Here is a 21,355-nt window from a genome sequence, read left to right as displayed (position 1 = left end):
TGACAATATTACGTGAAATGATGCCATGTTGTCCACTACTTTTATTCTGAGCGGAAGTTCTTAGCAGTGCACCTACATACAAAACCTCTTTGCTTTATTCATTTGTATTTACTATCACTAAACTTTCGATTTCTAGTATTGTTTTGTTTTCTTTCATACTTGACCTTTTTTCGGTATTCAGAGAATTACGTAGCGGCTCGTTGCATGACCAAGTAGCATGTTGTGGCTTGTCGTAGTGTCGTGTTGGGAAATTTCAGCAAGACTACAACAAAACCAATTACTTATTATTAACGTAACACGAGGTTTCATTTAATCACTACTTTTTTGGCTACTGATCGTTATTTTATTAAAGAAATCTCGACTGGGGAACGTGTAGCAATGTTGTCTGTCAAGCAGTGTAAATGGGACTAAGTGATCATATACAACCAGCAAACAAGCTAAATGCATGTTAAGTAATCTCAACCATACAAGAGTAATGATTTTTAGCAATCTTCAGTGCTGTTGCATAATAGCCCCATTACTAGTTGCAGATCGGCTATCGAATTTACCGCTACCGTTATTCGAGGTGGCAACACTTTTCTTTGAGCAAAATGAACAGTTTTGACACACAATACCACACTCGCACAGCACGAATGTATTGTTTCCTGTCAAAATATTTCATAAAGTTGTTACGAAATAACCAGGCTTCATACATCGGCAAAGAACAATTCTTATTACGTAAGATGCTGTTTGCATAGACATAAGTTACCTATATTTACAGGTTGTTCACAATGTTAGTGGCATTTACTATCTCTGAATGGGTTCTGGGCCACCAATAGACAATTATTATCGCAATAAACATCAAGATTTATGTCTGTATAAGAATTCAATTTAAAACTGCCCCTGTAATTTTTCACTAAGATGGTGACTAACATAAGACAGTCACTTATCGATTCTCCTTCAGGCACTGCTTTACTACTACCAAATAATATGTATATTTAATCTTTTTTGCACCTTTACTATATGCATTAACAGTTAAAGTATTTCTTAATGTTAATCGCTCATTATTCAGCATTTACCAATACACCGCGCTGTAGATCAATAGCGCTAATGGCTGTCCTCGATTGTTGCTGATCAGAAAACTTAGCGTTTATATAGGACGAGAATCGTAGTGAAATAAAAGTCCAAACAAGAGGATTCATTTCATTGACAGAAACTGTGTTTTTCAAATATTACTTAACAACATAATACAGTTTGTTACAGATCTTTGTGCTACAAGACATCTAGCACTACCAATCAGTACAATAGTTCGAACAAGAAGAAGGATTATTCCATGGGTACTGTCTGAGATATAATTTCTTAGAGAATATTTTACAATGATTATTTATTATTTCAGTATCTATGAAGTCCTTTTTATTAATATCGTATACCACGACAATGTTCATTCGCATTCCTCACACAACGCTGTTGCGAATATGATTCTAAATAAAATAAAGGCGTAGATATTACAATTTGTCCAAATGGTCCCACGAAAATTTATAAAAATAAAGAAATAAACAACTTTTGTCTGCACTTTCTGGTGATCAACACAAGTTTAGTAAATACAAATGCTTCTAATTAACGGTAAATAGTGTTTCCACTTTATTTCATACATACCTAGGCGATCTAATACAATATGTTCCTGCATGTGTCAGCTACACTGACAATGTAAGAGTATCCCATAAAAAGCTTCAAACTTTCCCCACGGTTTTAATGATGTGATAAAGCACTAGGAGACTTTTTAGAATGAACAAATTTAGATTAATTCAAGATCTTTCCGGCTAAGCGCAAAATTTCGGCACTCATCTCAAAAACGAATCCCCACTTCATTTATCGAAGGAATCCGAACAACCTTTCGCAATCTCGCCTTCTAAAAATGTCTGCGCACGTTACTCATTGTAAGCTAACGCATTTAGAAATACAGTTAGTGCAGAACAGCGAGTAGCGTTCTTATCATAATCATTGTCAGAGATATTAACTTTTGTAACGATGTACACACTATAAAGTATTTGAATTTTTTGTGTAACGTTTAAGCTCATTACGACCAGAAACTATTATTTTCTATATTTGGTGTGTCCGGAAAGGAACAACAATGACGATGATAGGTCTTGCTGCATTGTTCATAAAACTATGAAATCATTATAAATCCACGCATTTCAGAGCTCGTAACAATAAGCAGACTACCTTTGGACGTACGGATAATTCCTTGCTTCTATGCAGAAAATATCTGCGGATTGACTTTCAGTACTTTCAGTAACACAACAAGGTTGACGTCACCTTCAGAGATATACTGCAAATGGAGCGTCGCTGCATCGAACGGCTCTAGCCTCACCAAACGCTTCGTGGGTGCCATTTGAAGTTCACAAATTTTTTCTGTACACGACCAGTAGTCTATGAAGGGCGTCACACTCTTCTTTAACGACGCAAATAGTGGACTTTTTACGACCTCTAACGCTCAGAGACTCCAGGTACCACACTGTTTGGACAGAATAGCGCATCTAAACGCACACGGGGAAACTTAAAACTAGAGCCACTATGGTGTAAAGTTGTCTATGATAAAATGATACTGTTCCTTCCCACAGCTAACGGTCACAGAAGATGATATTGCCGTTGCCTTTCGCACTTAGCGGTAAGCTGTATGTCGAGCTACTTACGAATGATACAATGTTTGCGCTAGCAGCCTCTGCCCTCGACCTGTAACGAATCTGTGCAGTGGGACACAGTGATTGGATACGACAGGAAATAATATACGCAGTCATACATTAATAACTATCTCATGTACTGTCCTACTAAAGAAGGTAAAATGGGATGACTGCACTTTTCGTCTTGTTGGTCACTTTTAGCCAGTTCATACATGTTCTTGGTAATTTCGTATCGGTTATAAAATGTTCATCAACCCCATGAAACAGTATAGAAACATATTTCAGTCTACTGTTTCATGTAGTTACAGTAGGTTACCAGACGAATTACTTTTCTCTAACAACCACACATCTGTCACTTACTACGCGGCAGCTTTCACGCACGTTAAGTGAGCAATACTTCCAGTCCACTTGCACTGTGTCATTGCACTGACTGCAACATAGAATAGCATCCCTGCACGCGCTACCGACATGACACGTTGCGCCCCGTACTTGCTCCCCAATTCCCGTGCTAACTGTGTCCGACTCAACTAGTAAGCCGTCAGAGATGATTGTGTGAATTTTCGACTTGGCGACTTGGAAGAGTGCGAAAGGGGGGGGGGGGGGGAGGGGTGAATAAATATGACACCTTTTCTGATTTCCTGGAAAGATGACCGAGCTTGATCAATACCTTCACTGGGCGATAACAACGGTGAAGTCACTAATGACAGTGTCACTAAAGCACAGCTGTTGAACACGGTTTTCCAAAACTCCTTCACCAATGAAGACAAGTAAATATTCCTGAATTCCAATCAAAGACAACTACAAAGACGAGAAACTTAGAAGTAGATACCCTCGGTGTAGCAAAGCAGCTTAAATCAGTTAATAAAGGCAAAGCCTCCTGCCCAGATTCTATACCAGTCAGGTTCCCTTCAGAGCATGCTGAAACAGTATCTCCATATTTAGCAATTATATGCAATCGGTCGCTCACAAAAATTTCCGTACCTAAAGACCGGAAAATTGCTCAAGTCACACCAATACCCAAAACGGGATATAGCAGTAACCCGCTGAATTACAGAGCCATATCACCAACGTCGATTTGCAGTAGGGTTTTGGAACATATATTGTGTTCTAACATTATGAATTACCTCGAAGAAAACGATTTATCGACACGTAGTCAGCACAGATTCGTTCTTGTGAAACACAAGGCTCTTTACACTCATGAAATAAATGAGTGCTATCGACAGGAGATGTCAAATTGATTCCATATCTTCAGATTTCCGGAAGGCTTTCGACGCTGTTCCTCACAAGCGTCTTCTAACCAATCTGCGTGCCGATGGAGTATCGCCTCAGTTGTGCGACTGGATTCGTGATTTCCTGTCAGAAAGGTCACATTTCGTAGCAAAAAGTCATAGAGTAAAACAGAAGTAATATCCTGTGTTCCCCAAGGAAGTGTTATGATGATGATGACGATGTTTGGTTTATGGGGCGCTCAACTGAGCGGTCATCAGCACCCGTACAAAATCCCAATTTTGACACAGTCCATCTTTTGCAGAGTCCAATTTTTACACAGTTCACTGTCACGAATGATGATGTTGTGAAGAAATTATGAGGATAACACAAACACCCAGTCCCCGGGCAGAAAATCCCCGACCCAGCCGGGAATCGAACCCGAGATCCCCGTGATGCAGAGGTAGCAACGCTAAAGGAAGTGTTATGGGCCCCCTATTGTTTCTGATTTATATTAACGACATAGGAGACAATCTGAGTAGACGCCTTAGATTTTTTGCAGATGATGCTGTGATTTACCGTCTTGTAAAGTCATCAGATGACCAAAACGAATTGCAAAATGACTTTGATAAGATATCTGTATGGTGCGAAAAGTTGCAATTGACCATGAATAAAGAAAAGTATGAAGTCATTCACTTGAGTACTAAAAGAAATCCGCTAAATTTCGATTACGCAATAAGTCACACAAATCCGAAGGTTCTAAATTCAACTAAATACTTAGGGATTACAATTACAAATAACCTAAACTGGAACGATAACATTGATAATGTTGTGGGTAGAGCAAACCAAAGACTGCGATTCATCAATAGAACACTTAAATGGTGCAAAAGGTCCTAAAGAGACTGCCTACACCACGTTTGTCCGCCCTATTTTCGAATATTGCTGTGCGGTGTGGGATCTGCATCAGACTGATAACATCGAAAAAGTTCAAAGAAGGGCGGCTCGTTTTGTACTATCGCGAAATAGGGGAGATAGTGCCACAGACATGGTACTTGAATTGGAGAGGCAATCATTAAAACAAAGGCGTTTTAATGACCAGTTTTCTACTCCGATTGCGAAAACATTCTGTTGGCACCTACCTACATAGGGAGAAATGACCGTCAGTATGTCAGTTTACGAGACCGGAGCTGCTACTTCTCAATCAAGTACCGGTAGCTCCTCAGTTTGCCTCACAAGGGCTGAGTTCACCCCACTTGGCAACAGCGCTCGGCAGACCAGATAGCCACCCACCCAAGTGGAACCAGTGTTACCACTGCGGCAAGGCCGTTGGCAGACCAAGACACTGGGCGGTTGTAATTAAAGTGCACTACTCACGGAGGTCCAGCGTAAACTGTAATTATCGTACGGGAGAGAAACGAGGTAGATATGCTAATGTGTTGTTGTGGAATCAATTTACACTGGAAAAAAAGTTAGTTCCAATTTTGGCCACCAGTTGCAAATCTGGAGCTGTAAGCTGTTTGTATGACAATATGACATCCACGCTATTTGACAAGCCATGACGTGAACAGTATGGCTATCGAGAAGAGGTAATGTGTGCGTTAGTGAAACTGTTTCGTGTGAGCAGCAGCAATTTCAGTGTTGCATTGAGAGGTGTCACCAGCTGTAAGGTCTGAAGAGAGGGCGGATACCATTAAATGGTTTCAATAAGATGGTAATGAAATTGGGAAATATGGGTGAGCTTATTGTGACACCTTGAACAGGAGGGTGTCCCATCCCAGACCTCACCTATCCTAACATAACCTAACCTAACTTGGTTACTGACGAGGCTGCTGTTGCTGTAACTAACCGTGCAGCATGTGCCCCAGCTAGAGCTAGTGCTCGTGCAGCGTCACGAGAATTGATCATCCCATGGTCAACAGTACGGAAAGATTATTATTGCGGAAAGATTATTATTACGGAGAGACTAATATTATGGAAAGATTATTATTATACTGGCACCCTCACAAGATCCAGACTGTGTAGAAACTGAAACTTCATGACCCACAGCAACTTTCAGAATTCGCTCTTCAGTTTCTGGCACGGCTCGAATTTGATGACATATGGCCGAGCAATATTTCATGGAGTAACGAGGCACATTTTACACTACAGGGTGCAGTGGATACATATAATCGCCGAATTTGGGGTACCGTTAAACCGTGTGCTGTGCGCAAGGACTCATTGCACTCACTATATGTGACTGTATGATAGGGATTCACAAGCACGAAACAGCACGAAACTTCCTGGCGGATTAAAACTGTGTGCCGGACCGAGACTCGAACTCGGGAAACTTTGCCTTTCGCGGGCAAGTGCTCTCCCAACTGAGCTACCCAAGCACGACTCATGCCCCGTCCTCACAGCTTTACTTCTGCCAGTACCTCGTCTCCTACCTTCCAAACTTTACAGAAGCTCTCCTGCGAACCTTGCAGAACTAGCACTCCTGAAAGAAAGGATATTGCGGAGGCATGGCTTACACACAGCCTGGGGGATGTTTCCAGAATGAGATTTTCACTCTGCAGTGGAGTGTGTGCTGATGTGAAACTTCCTGGCAGATTAAAACTGTGTGCCGGACCGAGACTCGAACTCGGGACCTTTGCCTTTCGCGGGCAAGTGCTCTATCAACTGAGCAACCCAAGCACGACTCACGCCCCGTCCTCACAGCTTTACTTCTGCTAGTACCTCGTCTCCTACCTTCCAAACTTTACAGAAGCTCTCCTGCGAAGGTCCCGAGTTCGAGTCTCCGTCCGGCACACAGTTTTAATCTGCCAGGAAGTTTCACATCAGCACACACTCCACTGCAGAGTGAAAATCTCATTCTGGAAACATCCCCCAGGCTGTGGCTAAGCCATGCCTCGGCAATATCCTTTCTTTCAGGAGTGCTAGTTCTGCAAGGTTCGCAGGAGAGCTTCTGTAAAGTTTGGAAGGTAGGAGACGAGGTACTGGCAGAAGTAAAGCTGTGAGGATGGGGCGTGAGTCGTGCTTGGGTAGCTCAGTTAGTAGAGCACTTGCCCGCGAAAGGCAAGGTCCCGAGTTCGAGTCTCGGTCCGGCACACAGTTTTAATCTGCCACGAAATTTCATATCAGTGCACACTCCGCTGCAGAGTGAAAATCTCATTCTGGATTCACAAGCACCTTTATTCGAGTTCCATTCTTCTTTGAAGGGAGCGCACCCAGAGAGTCTGTCAGATGTACCGTGACGTCTGCATGTAATCGAGACCTTCCCGTACAGTACGTGTTTCCTGCTTTGGAAGGTAGTGACTATGTAGTAATCACTGTCTTTGTGCAAGAGGGGGCAGCACCTCGTGTCATTTCCCCAGTGGAAGATCTCACATATGGCTCTAAGCACTATGGGACTTAACATCTGAGATCATCAGTCCTCTAGACTTAAAATTACTTAAACCTAACTAACCTAGGGACATCATACACATCCATGCCCGAGGCAGGATTCGAACCCGCGACCGTAGCAGCTGTGCCGTCCCGGACTGAAGCGCATAATTGTTCAAATGTTCAAATCTGTGTGAAATCTTATGGGACTTAACTTCTAAGGTCATCAGTCCCTAAGCTTACACACTACTTAACCTAAATTGTCCTAAGGACAAACACACACATCCATGCCCGAGGGAGGACTCTAACCTCCGCCGGGACCAGCCGCACAGTCCATGATTGCAGCGCCCCTGACCGCTCGGCTAATCCTGCGCGGCTTGAAGCGGCTAGATCCGCTCGGCCACAGCGGCCGGCAGTGAAATATCTGCTCAATGCAACCTTCCACGAGCGTGTTATCTGCAGACGTTTTCCCAGTGTATGGTTTGCAAGATCACATCCAAGATCACCTTTTGGATGTGGCGACACCTAAAAGAACGAGTTTGTCAAGAACACATTCGGGCTCTATCTGATGTGAAGGTCAGTACACAAGAACAAGTTGCTCAAGTTCCATCGGAACTGGTGCGAGCTACTGTTGATCACGTCATTTTGGAGATGCAGCATCACGTCGACGTCTCCGGTGGTCATATCGAATAAGTTTTGTAAACAGTGGTTAATAATAAGATGAACTTTATGCCTTTCTCACTTGTTTGACCTTTCCTGACATGTCTCATTCTTAAAGCATCACATACGAAAACATATCTATACGCCTTTCTTGCATTCACAGCGCCCGATTTGTATCTTTTGACTAAAATTGGAACTATATTTTTTCCAGCGTTAATATTTTCCACATTGACACATCAGCATATCTGTCAAATTTTGCTGTCATACTATATTTAAAGCCCACATTGGACCTCTGTGAATGGTTGCACTGTAATTATAGCCAGCCGATACAGCTCTTCGTAATAACGCATAGATTTATGAATGACTAATGGTCGCATTATTCCTTTTTGGCGTATAATAACCACTCCAAAGGGCCTTGGAATAGGAACAATTTGACGTGACGTTCCGTTGGCAGTGACGTCAATAAAGGCGGCACACATGCGCACATTGTGTCAGCGACGAAGACGGAAATCATCGTGCCTCATTTGTCTAACGGATTTAAGGTGATCGCGGAAAACCTGAATGTAAATGGCTGATGAGAAGTTGCACCGCCGTCCTCCCCAATATGAAAACGATATTATTCACTCTGCCACCTCTAGGTTAGTGGTCAGATTTCATCCATACATGAGTTCAACGGACACCATCCCACAATAACGAGCTTGTTGTTGGTAATGCTTCGTGTATTATTAGTTAATCCTCTAGAGACACGAACACAATTTCGAAAGTTTCCAGTAGGTTGCTATACAAATACCTCAAAACGTTTCAAGTATGCTATCAAGGCTCGTATTCTACATCTACATCTACGTGATTACTCTACTGTTCACAATAAAGTGCCTGCACGAGGGTCCAATGAACCACCTTCAAGCTGTCTGTCTACCGTTCCACTCTCCAACGGCGCGGGGGGAAAACGAGCACTTAAATTTTTCTGTGCGAGCCCTTATTTCTCTTATTTTACTGTGGTGATCATTTCTCCCTGTGTGGGTGGGTGCCAACAGAATGTTTTCGCAATCGGAGGAAAAAACGGGTGAGTGAAATTTCATGAGAAGATCCAGTCGCAACCAAAAATGCCTTTGTTTTAATGATTGCCACTCCAATTCACGCATCATGTCTGTGGCACTATCTCCCCTACTTCGCGATAATAACAAACGAGCTGTCCTTCTTTGTACTTTTTCGATGTCATCCGTCAGTCCCATCTGATGCAGATCCCACACCGCACAGCAATACTCCACTACAGGGCGGACAAGCGTAGTGTAAGCAGTCTCTTCAGTAGATCTGTTGCACCGTCTAACTGTTCTGGAATGGAGTCTAGGGAGAGCCTCACGCGTTAGACTGGCCGCTCTAATTTAAACTCTTTAATTTTATAAAAAGTCACTGCGTACTGCAGGGCGCATACTCGCGCATACTAGTAATTATATAAGGAAATTTCCACTGCTCACAGACGAGATACCGACGTGCGGATAATCAACATATCACTAGTGATTAATATTGTATTTCCAATGTAAGTAGCATAGTGCACTTCAGTAATTATAGTTATGATTAACGCTATTGTGATTTCATTATTTGTTTAATCCATATTCCTAAATTTCAACGTTATATGTAAACTGTATTTTCAGTATTTATCTCATTTTAGCTCAGAAATAACGTGGTCCACGAACCTGCTTCTCACGGCGACGAAATTCTCAAAGTATATGTCCGATGCCACCTTATCATGGTTTAAATATATTCACTGATTTTTAAATATTTCCATCCATCTCAATTCAGTTCAACAAAAATTAAAATAATATAAATAATCATATAAGGGTGAGTCACCTAACGTTACCGCTGGATATATTTCGTAAACCACATCAAATACTGAGGAACCGATTCCACAGACCGAACATGAGGAGAGGGGCTAGTGTAATTGTTTAATGCAACCCATACAAAAATGCACTGCACGGAAGTATGTTTTAAACACAAATCTACGTTTTTTTAAAAATGGAACCACGTTAGTTTTGTTAGCACATCTGAACATATAAACAAATACGTAATCAGTGCCGTTTGTTGCATTGTAAAATGTTAATTACATCCGGAGATATTGTAACCTAAAGTTGACGCTTGAAACCTCCGACGTTCACTTGTGTGTTGTAATAAACACGGGCCACGGTCGGCGAGCAGCATCTGCAGGGATGTGTTTACGATGACGACCGTGTTTACGAGTGTGGCTGTAGTGCACTGTTGTGGTTTGGTCTAGCTGTCGCAGTGTCCGCATGTAGCGCTTGCTGCTATTGTTATTCTGCATTCGTCTCCTCACGCAGACCAACTGTAGTACACCGTGTTGCCAGACGTCTGTGATAGTGTAGTGTTGTAGGAACTGTGACCATGGTGTATTCGAACTCTGAAAAGGCGGAGATGATACTCATCTATGGCGAGTGTCGACGAAATGCAGCTGAAGCCTGCAGGGTGTATGCAGAACGGTATCCGGACAGAGAGCATCCAACGTGCCGAACATTGCAAAACATTTACCGCCAACTGTATGCAACAGGTATGGTCGTAGCACGCAAACCGGTCCGTAACAGGCCCGTTACAGGAGAAGCGGGTGCAGTTGGTGTGTTAGCTGCTGTTGCCATGAACCCACACATGAGTACACGGGACATTGCGAGAGCCGGTGGACTGAGTGAAAGTAGTGTCATGCGCATACTGCATCGTCACCGGTTTCGCTACATCAGCAATTACATGGTGATGAGTTTAATCATCGAGTGCAATTCTGTCAATGGGCATTAACAGAGAATGCGTTGCAGTTCTACCTGTTTACCGATGAAGCGGGTTTCACAAACCATGGGGCAGTGAATCTACGGAACATGCATTACTGGTCCGTGGACAATCCTCGCTGGCTCAGACAGGTAGAGCGACAGCGACCGTGGACTGTAAATGTATGGTGCGGAATCATTGGCGACCACCTCATTGGTCCTCACTTCATTGCAGGGGCCCAAACAGCTGCAACATACATCGCGTTTCGACAGAATGATCTGCCAACGTTGCTCGAAAATGTCCCACTTGAAACGCAGTGACGTATGTGGTATTAGCATGATGGTGCACCTGCACATTCCGCAATTAACACTCGGCCGACCCTTGACAGGATGTTCGACGGGCGTTTCATAGGACGTGGAGGACGCATAAATTGGCCAGCCCGTTCTCCTGATCTTACGCCTCTGGACTTCTTTCTGTGGGGTACGTTAAAGGAGAATGTGTACCGTGATGTGCCTACAACCCCAGAGGATATGAAACAACGTATTGTGGCAGCCTGCGGCGACATTACACCAGATGTACTGCGGCGTGTACGACATTCATTACGCCAGAGATCACAATTGTGTGCAGCAAATGATGGCCACCACATTGAACATCTATTGGTCTGACATGTCGGGACACACTCTATTCCACTCCGTAATTGAAAACGGAAACCACGCGTGTACGTGTACCTCACCCCCCATGGTAATGTACATGTGTGTGAGTGAAAAAGACCAATAAAAAGGTGTTAGCATGTGGACGTAATGTTCTGTACCAGTCTCTTCTGTACCTAAGGTCCATCACCGTTCCCTTTGGATCCCTACGTAATTCGGTGCTCTCCGATACACACGATCGAACAGCGGAGTGGTACTCAAGCGTCAACTTTAGGTTACAATATCTCCGGATGTAATTAACATTTTACAATGCAACAAACGGCACTGATTACGTATTTGTTTATATGTTCAGATGTGCTAGCAAAACTAACGGGGTTCCATTTAAAAAACGTAGGTTTGTGTTAAAAAAATATACTTCCGTGCATTTTTGTATGGTTTGTATTAACCAATTACACTAGCCCCTCTCCTCACGTTCGGTCTGTAGAATCGATTCGTCAGTATTTGATGTGGTTTACGAAATATATCCAGCGGTAATGTTAGGTGACTCACCCTATATATATATTATTTACTGGTTGGCTCTACCCACAACATTATCTATGTGATCGTTCCAATTTAGGATATTTGTAATTGCAATTCCTAAGTATTTAGTTGAATTTACAGCCTTCAGATTTATGTAATTTATCGCGTAATCGAAATTTAGCGGATTTTTTTTAGTACAGTATTCTGTCGCACATCTGGCATTTACTTGATAGAAATCGTCCCATTCATAGTACGAAAATCATGAATGTTGACAGAAGGCTGCGTTTTTGTACTCCCAGTAAAGTAAATTTTCCGAACTCAGTGAGTCGCAAAGATCGTTTCCGGGACGCTTCTGTGCCCGACTTCAAAGCCTGCGCGCATTGATTATTCAAAAGAGAGAAGCTCCGAGCCACGAAGCAATATGATTCCTTTTTCTTTTGTTTCCGACCTTTGTTCCCTTCCCACTGCATTTTACATGCCAAGTGGGCGGGTGATGTTTGTGCAATCGATTGAATGGCTTATGGGACCCCTCAATAACTCAACAGATGCACCGTCGCCCTTTCTTCGGTGGTGCAGACGTCTTACCTCTTCATTTATGCATCGTTCATTTAGAATATTAAACCGCCCCCCGCGGATGCGTCAGTAATGTGCAGTTAGCAACTGTCGAGCGCAGAAGTTGTCGTCAGTCGCTTGGAGAGCAAAGAGCGACAATGATCAAACGTAATGTGAGAAACATTACGGAGACAGAGATATTGGATTTTTAGCAAGAGCTGGATCTAGTCAGTGGTATAATAAAAATTAATCTGATATTTGGGGCACTATAGTAAGTTATCTCTCCTGAACTGCTTCATGTTGTGTTATATTTACATAAAATAATCGAATAGATGTATTAAATCCTCAGTATCAGTAATTTTAGTTTTATGTTTATACTGTAGGAAACTAATTTTCGCAATAGTAATGTTTCAGACTGAAGGGAGACGAAAATTCTATAACTTAAATTAGAAGGAAGGTCAGCTTAGGCTGTAATATTGATGTGATTCTTGAGTTTCTCCCGGCGTATTTGATAATCAAAATGTCCACGGGTGTACTGCCGGTCTACAGTGTCCAACGGGCACAATATTTCGGCGATCATACATGTCGCCATCATGAGGTGAACTGACGGACTGCGCTCCTGTGAACGTGCCGGTACGGAGATCCGTACGCTATGGCTGCTCAGGAGGAACTGGCTTCGGTCGCGGCGGACAGAGCCATCACACCGACGTCATCTCAGACTCCGTCGCATTCTGTTCCACCGCGTGACCGTGGCGCGGGGCGCGGACGGCTGAGGAAGTGCGCCGCGGGAGGAGGGTATTTAAATCGGCCGCCACCGCGACCGAACCCAGTTCCCCCTGAGCAGCTATAGGGTACGGATCTCCGTACCGGCACGTTCACAGGAGCTCAGTTCGTCAGTTCACCTAATGATGGCGACATGTATGATCACCGAAATATTGTGCCCGTTGGACACTGTAGACCGGCAGTACACCCGTGGATATTTTGATTATGTAATATTGATGGTTTATTGACAGCAAAATCGATTTTCAATCACATAGTGATCATCTTCAATGCTGTGGTGTACAAATTAAACTCATAGGCACTGGTGTCAAGTTACTATCAGTAACCAAAGCTATGAAACGATCGCAATAATACACTACTGGCCATTAAAATTGCTACACCACGAAGATCACGTGCTACAGACGCGAAATTTAACCGACAGGAAGAAGATGCTGTGATATGCAAATTATTAGCTTTTCAGAGCATTCACACAAGGTTGGCGCCGGTGGCGACACCTACAACGTGCTGACATGAGGAAAGTTTCCAACCGATTTCTCATACACAAACAGCAGTTGAACGGCGTTGCCTGGTGAAACGTTGTTGTGATGCCTCTTGTAAGGAGGAGAAATGCATACCATCACGTTTCCGACTTTGATAATGGTCGGATTGTAGCCTATCGCCATTGCGGTTTCTCGTATCGCGACATTGCTGCTCGCGTTGGTCGAGATCCAATGACTGTTAGCAGATTCGTTGGGTTCAGGAGGGTAATACGGAACGCCGTGCTGGATCCCAACGGCCTCGTATCATTAGCAGTCGAGATGACATGCATCTTATCCGCATCGGGTCGTGCAGCCACGTCTCTATCCCTGAGTCAACAGATGGGGACGTTTGCAAGACAACAACCATCTGCACGAACAGTTCGACGACGTTTGCAGCAGCAAGGACTATCAGCTCGGAGACCATGGGTGCGGTTACCCTTCACGCTGCATCACAGACAGGAGCGCTAGCGATGGTGTACTCATCGACGAACCTGGGCGCACGAATTGCAAAACGCCATTTTTTCGGATGGATCCATGTTCTGTTTACGGCATCATGATGGTCGCATCCGTGTTTGGCGAGATCGCGGTGAACGCACATTGGAAGCGTGTATTCGTCATCGCCATACTAGCTTTATCACCCAGCGTGATGGTACGGGGTGCCACTGGTTACACGTCTCGGTCACCTCTTGTTCAGACTGACGGCGTTTTCAACAGTGGACGTTACATTTCAGATGTGTTACGACACGTGGCACTACCCTTCATTCGATCCCTGCGAAACCCTACATTTCAGCAGGATAATGCACGACCGCATGTTGCAGGTCTTGTACGGGCCTTTCTGGATACAGAAAATGTTCGACTGCTGCCCTGGCCAGCACATTCTCCAGATCTTTCACGCATTGAAAACGTCTGGTGAATGGTGACCGAGCAACTGGCTCGTCACAATACGCCAGTCACTGCTCTTGATGAACTGTGGTATCGAAGCTGCATGGGCAGCTGTACCTGTACACGCCATCCAAGCTCTGTTTGACTCAATGCCCAGGCGTATAAAAGCCGTTATTATGGCCAGAAGTGGTTGTTCTGGATGCTGCTTTGTCAGGATCTATGCACCCAAATTGCGTGAAAATGTAATCACATGTCAGTTCTAGTATAGTATATTTGTCCAATGAATACCCGTTTCTCATCCGCAGTTCTTCTTGGCGTAGCAATTTCAATGGTTATTAGTGTATTATTGTGATCGTTTCATAGATTTTGTTACTGATAATAACTTGACACCAGTGCCTATGAGTTTAATTTGTACACCACAGCACTGAAGGTGATCACTATGTGATTGAAAATCGATTTTGCTGTCAATAAACCATCAATATTACGGCCAACGCTGACCTTCCTTCTAATTTCACGGATATGGTCGTTGTACAACAGCACTCTATGGAGTCGCCAATCAATTCTGTAACTGCTTTCCTCCAGCACTTCTACTTTAAGAACTATTTAAGTCTCCTGCTTGCCTTTCCTATAATCCAAAACCCCTCGTAATACTACTTTTGTAGACGCACTGAAAGTGTGCGTTCTTAGACAGCCGTGTATGAAATTATCGTATATTTGTTTTAGATGTTATTCACCGCGCAAAAGGATACAATACTCACAGATTGTTTACGTAGTGGAGACTGCTCCACACATTGGTGGGAAGGCTGGAACGGTATGCAATCAGTTTCGTCACGCCAGTTGAAGCACTGCTTGTCCGAGTAGTAACCTCACGGGGCTGCTGAAATGACGACGGCCTGACCACAGGAGTGTCCAACCCGCAGCCCGCGAGCCTCATGCGGTTCTAGGCGCTTCAGTCCGTAACCGCGCTACTGCTACAGTCGCAGGTTCGAATCCTGCCTCGGGCATGGATGTGTGTGATGTCCTTAGGTTGGTTAGGCTTAAGTAGTTCTAAGTTCTAGGGGACTGCTGACCTCAGATGTTAAGTCCCATAGTGCTCAGAGCCATTATTTTTTTTTTTTTTTTGTTATGATAAATTGAATACTTTCAGTTTGAAACTCCCGCCACACGATGCTATTCTCTCATTGGTACATAGGATGCTTCACCCCCACCCGCCAACACCACGTCGTCGTCCCCCCTTGCAGTTCGCTAAGTATATTAAGTGCGGCCCAAAAATACTCGTCTTCTTCCAGTGTCGAGCAGGTAAGCTAAAAGATTGGACACCCCTGCTCTATACCGTATACATGTGACGCCATTGGCTGATGAATGACTTGTCGGTAGAGGGGGACCGATTTGCCTGTCTGTGGCACGTGTAACGATGCTCCTTCTGTATGTAAGTGATTTTGTGTGCTGCAGACTTTTCTGAAATTACGAAAAAGTACTGTAGTAAATTAATATTTTTCCAGGCTACAACATGGTCACGTACCTCGAGACAAATATTCTATTGAAAGAAAATTTTTTTTAATGATGCCATTCTGCTTTAATATTCATAATAATATATTATTCATTACAACTGCAATTTCAATACATGGTCGCTGTCAAGCAATCTGAAAGCCGTCAGTCACCAAATGAAATACACTTAATTACAAAATTTACAAACGTTGAAAAATGTAAATTTCAAAGCTACTTACGTGGTGTGTTGTAACCCACTCAATAACTTGAAGCCGTGACATGCTGCAACATAGTTCACAGCAGCATAAAAGAAAATGGATGTGGTAGTCTAACACCATGCGAGCACACGTCAGACAGCTGGTGAAATAACAGTAGGTATGATAAACACTCAAGCCAAAGTCTCGTGTAACAGGCGTAACAGATGAATCACAAAGGCGGTTAATATGCAAACATACAAAGAGCATGAACTACAGAGGGCAAAGACGTAGTAGTTATGTTTTTAAAATGTGCGCTCAGAAAAGAGGAGAGAGACAGAAATATGTGTTTATTTTATGAAGGCAGTGGACCCAGTCCTCATCAAAACAAAGAAAATCTTGCCAATACTGTATTTAATAGTTAATCTATTATATTACCACTCTGCAATTCACCTGTAAACGATAAATGAAATCAAACTAACTCTAGTTACAAGTTAAATATATTTGGAAACAAAAGCTGTTGCAAACTAAGACACAAATTTTCATTTTACAGACAGGCAAACATTTTTATTAAAGAAAAAGTTCATCTGCAGTTCGATGCTAAAGTACCTTCATCCTTTTCAGTGTACAAGATGGTGCATGACTGACAAAGTGGGGCTTAAACGCACTTCATCAAAGTATTGTATCACCTCTTTATTATAAAATTCATGGCACAGATTTACCAGTTTCTTTGGCTCTTCGGTGTATGTGCGTTTATTCATGGTTTTCTTTTATTTATCCTTTAACACAACAGCTCCCTGACATATCCGAAGCGGTACTTGATACAATTGAGCAGCAGCAGAACTCAAGGCAGCACACAGATCGACTGTATGTTGCTGTGCCTGATGTATCAGAGCAAGAAACGGAACTGTTTCCAGACTTTGGGTTTTCAATACATCCAACATATTCACCGGTCGATGATCCACGAACATTGCATGGTGCACCTGATAACATCGGAGCAGAAATCGATTCAGCTTCCATTATTATTTACAGACTTCGAGTTTCCACTATCACCAATGTCTGCACCATTCGCCAAGCCGATACCATGGTTGAATGTGGCTATGCAAGTGGTGTTATTCGCTGCAACGTATAAGATGAATGCAAGTGACAGTCAAAACTTAGTTGTAGGCATCTACTCAGATCGTGAGTTAAATGTAATGATAAATTTTGAAAAATCCACGATTTAGTGACGTAAAAGTAGTTTTTACAGATTATGAATGATATCAATTATGTTGGAATCAAACACAGATAACTGCTACGTTCAACATTCAAACTCCCGCAATTTTACTAGGGTGCCTTCCAGTATGTTTTTTGGGTCTATCGTGGACAGTGAAGATATACAACGAGAATACCAAATAGTGCATTCAGTTTCAGGAATCTACATTCAGAGACTTGATGTATGCTATTTAGGCAATACAGAATGGAGTGTCCGATTGTATCCAATAGTGCCCATAGGTAAATCGATTTTTTGGAAATGGTTGTCATGCATTTACAAAGCTTACACGCCTAGTACTTCAGAAAAGGCCTTTGACACGAATTTCGATAAGTGCTGTGCTTCAGTACACACCATGTATCAGACATCCGTACAATCACTAATTGACGTTACTAGAGAATTATGTGCGTATTTGTACTGACTTCTGTCTCCTACTATTTTAAACCAAATTTTAAAAAGTGAAAATAAATTAGTATTTAGCTCTCTAAACTATGCATCTTTTCATCAGAAACCCTAAACCTGCTGCATCAAAGATACAGTTAATATTACAGAATGACAACTGGAATTCTTTACAATTTTCGGTAATCTAGATAAACAGACATTCGAGGCATTTCTACCAAGGAGGAACAGGAAACATTTAACTACAGATAGGAGTATGCAGAAGAAATGAAGCTGAAATTTAAGTGAAGAACTGTCCACACACAGGATATATACGTATCGTAATGGCAGGGAACAGTCTGGTTAGTGGATTGCAACTGGGCCAGAGAATAATAACAGTCTTGAACGAAGTAACTTTTGCTAGAACATGATCCAGAAAATAGTAAGAAATACATGTGCAATACAGGCAACGAGTAAAATCTTCAAGTACTGGTCGGTAGCGCAAATTATGTTTACTGAAAGTCAAGGTCAGAGAAGAAAACGTGTTACCATATTCTTGACCCTTGAACATCCATTTGAGTGGGTATGCAGAAAATGATGATACAGTTCTACATAACTTAAAAAATTAAGTGTGGCACGCAGCATATAAGAACTTGCATAATTTACAATTCACTCAATATTAGAAAAATCAGTTAAGGATAACACAATTAACCACGACCAAGTACAAATAAATTTTTTTTACGTCAGTAGAGCCCAGCCAGAATGCTCAATTTTAGTGATAAAGTACAATGCTGTGGAATTAAAAAAAACTAATGAATAATTAAATTCGCGGGACATTGATAAGACGATTGGAGATGGTGAAGGTGAAACATTTCGTAGTATTCAATAAAAGAATTACCTAGTCAATCACCAAGTAAAACTATAAAGCTACAGTGTTAAAGACGATCAATTTTAGAATATTACACATGGGAATGCTTAAAAGCATACTGAAGAGATAAACATGATCAGTTGACAGCACAAGCACCATCTTAATAGAAATGGATAAAGTATAACAAGCACCCATCAAATTATAATAGGGTACATTACTTTTACTCAGCTGGCTCGCTGCACAGATCAATGAAAAAGTATAGCTAATGGCCCAGTGACCTATAGCACATCAGAATTGCTCGTGAACATAATTAGGACTAACTGAGCAGAGACACGATACGATAATATACATCCACTGGTGATAATGATTCTAAGTATTGCCTTCAACGTAATAAACTTTGTTACTACACTTGTCACTCACATAAGCTTGCACATAGCATAACTTAAAGAGCCTATAAAAAGTGTGAAATTGTAATGTGGTGGGGAGCTGGTGTTGAGTGGAAGGATATTGGGCCACAAATTTATTAACATATTTATGAGAAGCACAAACAAGTTTATTAAAACACAGAAAAGATACATGACAAGCTGAACAGCTACCCCTGGAATTAATTAAATTAATTTCCAACAACACAACTGTTGGTAGATATTACATAACTTTCAGAAATGACTGAAGTTTAAAAAAATTTTTTTTGAGAACAGCATTAAGTAAAAAAATTGTTAGCTGCTTAGCACAGAGGTCTAATAAGATCACAAGTCTAAAAATTAAACTGCATATTCCACATTATAAATTTGAAAAACGTAGTGAAAATAGCTAACAGGTCATTAACATCAGCCATCCACTATCACGTGACTATCTGGAGGTATCTGGAAGGCAGACTACCGGTTCCAAGCAAGCGGAATAACCTGACAACATTAAATTCGAAGTATGATACAAGGGGGAGTTGCAGAGCCACGCATTTTCCTTTTTTCACCTAAGAGTGGTTGGCGATCGTCACTAGAGAGATAGACACTCTCAGTGGAATCATTTATTGTATCCAGGCCTCTTTTGCTGGACCCACAATATAAACAACAGGTACATCAAGCTATCCTGTAACATACGAACCACTAATTCACAATTTGCATTTACAACACAAATGTTGTTGTGGTCTTCAGTCTAGAGACTGGTTTGATGCAGTTCTCCATGCTACTCTATCCTGTGCAAGCTTCTTCATCTCCCAGAACCAAATGCAACCGACATCCTTCTGAATCTGCTTAGTGTATTTATCTCTTGGTCTTCCTCTACGATTTTACCCTCCACGCTGCCCTCCAATACTGAATTGGTGATCCCTTGATGCCTCAGAACATGTCCTACCAACCGATTCCAGCTTCTAGTCAAGTTGTGCCACAAATTTCTCTTCTCCGTAATTCTAATCAATACCTCCTTATTAGTTATGTGATCTACCCATCTAATCTTCAGCACTCTTCTGTAGCACCACATTTCGAAAGCTTCTATTGTCTTCTTGTCCAAACTACTTATCGACCATGTTTCACTTCCATACATGGCTACACTCCATACAAATACTTTCACAAACGACTTCCTGACACTCAAATCTGTATTCGATGTTAACAAATTTCTCTTCTTCAGAAACGCTTTCCTTGCCATTGTCAGTCTACATTTTATATCCTCTCTACTTCGACCATCATCAGTTATTTTGCTGCCCAAATAGCAAAACTTCTTTACTACTTGAAGTGTCTCATTTCCTAATCTAATTCCCTCAGCATCACCCGACTTAATTCGACTACATTCCATTATCCTCGTTTTGCTTTTGTTGATGTTCATCTTTTACCCACCTTTCAAGACACTGTCCATTCCGTTCAACTGCTCTTCCAGGTCCTTTGCTGTCTCTGACAGAATTACAATATCATCGGCGAACCTCAAAGTTTTTTTTCTTCTCCATGGATTTTAATGCCTACTCCGTACTTTTCTTTTGTTTCCTTTATTGCTTGCTCAATATACAGATTGAATAACATCGGAGAGAGACTACAACCCTGTCTCACTCCCTTCCCAACCACTGCTTCCCTTTCGTGCCCCTCGACTCTTTTAACTGCCATCTGGTTTCTGTACAAACTGTAAATAACCTTTCGCTCCTTGAATTTAGCCCTGCCACCTTCAGAATTTGAAAGAGAGTATTCCAGTCAACATTGTCAAAAGCTTTCTCTAAGTCTACAAATGCTAGAAACGTAGGTTTGCCTTTCCTTAATCTTTCTTCTAAGATAAGTCGTAGGGTCAGTATTGCCTCACACGTTCCAACATTTCTACGGAATCCAATTCTCCTAGGTCAGCTTCTACCAGTTTTTCCATTCGTCTGTAAAGAATTCGTGTTAGTATTTTGAAGCTGTGACTTGTTAAACTGACAGTTCGTTCTTTGATTGGCCTCCACGGGTACACTTCTGCGAATGGCTCATCCAACGATGTGTCAATCCTCATTTCAGTGCAAATGTTCTCTTTACGGACGAGGCTTCATTCCAACGTGATAAAATTGTAAATTTTCACAATCAACATCTGTGGGCTGACGAGAATCCGCACGCAATTGTGCAATCACGTCATCAACACAGATTTTCTGTGAACGTTTATCATGATTTC

Source organism: Schistocerca piceifrons, chromosome 2 (assembly GCF_021461385.2).
Source record: "Schistocerca piceifrons isolate TAMUIC-IGC-003096 chromosome 2, iqSchPice1.1, whole genome shotgun sequence".
In the NCBI taxonomy this organism is placed as follows: domain Eukaryota; kingdom Metazoa; phylum Arthropoda; class Insecta; order Orthoptera; family Acrididae; genus Schistocerca; species Schistocerca piceifrons.
This window is presented reverse-complemented; position numbering follows the sequence as displayed.